This window comes from Rhinopithecus bieti, unplaced genomic scaffold (assembly GCF_001698545.2).
Source record: "Rhinopithecus bieti isolate Rb0 unplaced genomic scaffold, ASM169854v2 scaffold_30866, whole genome shotgun sequence".
Lineage (NCBI taxonomy): Eukaryota > Metazoa > Chordata > Mammalia > Primates > Cercopithecidae > Rhinopithecus > Rhinopithecus bieti.
In genome coordinates this window covers 261,361-262,402 of record NW_016813246.1, presented here as the reverse complement: position 1 = coordinate 262,402, position 1,042 = coordinate 261,361, and positions in this window count along the sequence as shown.

Sequence of the window (1,042 nt, the reverse complement as noted above, 5' to 3'; positions counted from 1 at the left end):
TTTTTTTTTTTTTTTTTTTTTTTTTTTTTTGGGCGGTGGAGGGCCAGGGGTGGGGGCAGTTCCTAGCCACCAGACCACCAGGGCCAAATCTTAAGAATTATTATTTTAGGGCTGGGCGCGGTGGCTCAAGCCTGTAATCCCAGCACTTTGGGAGGCCGAGACGGGCGGATCACGAGGTCAGGAGATCGAGACCATCCTGGCTAACACGGTGAAACCCCGTCTCTACTAAAAAATACAAAAGAAAACTAGCCGGGCGAGGTGGCGGGCGCCTGTAGTCCCAGCTACTCGGGAGGCTGAGGCAGGAGAATGGCGGGAACCCGGGAGACGGAGCTTGCAGTGAGCCGAGATCGCGCCACTGCACTCCAGCCTGGGCGACAGAGCGAGCCTCCGTCTCAAAAAACAAAACAAAACAAAAATTATATAAAGTTATATATATATATGTAGAAAATATACTTTTATTAGACAGTGCATATACATATTTGCTGCTTGATTCACCCAAAGTTTATTTTATCATAGCAAAATATTAGGTCTGAAAACAAAGCATGTACTTGTCAGAGAAAAAGAAATGTTTATTCTATATAAATGTATAACATATACCACATATGTATATTTTATATAATTATATATACTCTCATTGTGCTCATATTCAAGATACAGGAGTTGATAGTATATGTATACAGACCCATAACTCTATTGTATATGGCATATGGACATGTCTCCATAGCTTGCTCTATGTACATATCTGTGTGTGCATATATGTATATATGAATCTATCCACAGAATGTTACTAGAAAGAACACAGACTTTGGAGTCAGAAACATTTAGATTTAAAATTCAAATCTCTGACTCAATAAATAACAGAATTGTGGGCAATTTACTTCACGATTTTAAGTCTAGGTTTCCTTCTTTGCAAACACAGGATAATGAGAGTACCTATCTTAGTGTTCACTAGTATGCCAAGGAAGCGAGAGTTCGTGTGAAGCACTTAGCAAAGGATTTGGCACATAGGGCACAGTCAAAAAATGTTAACTGTGATCAAGAT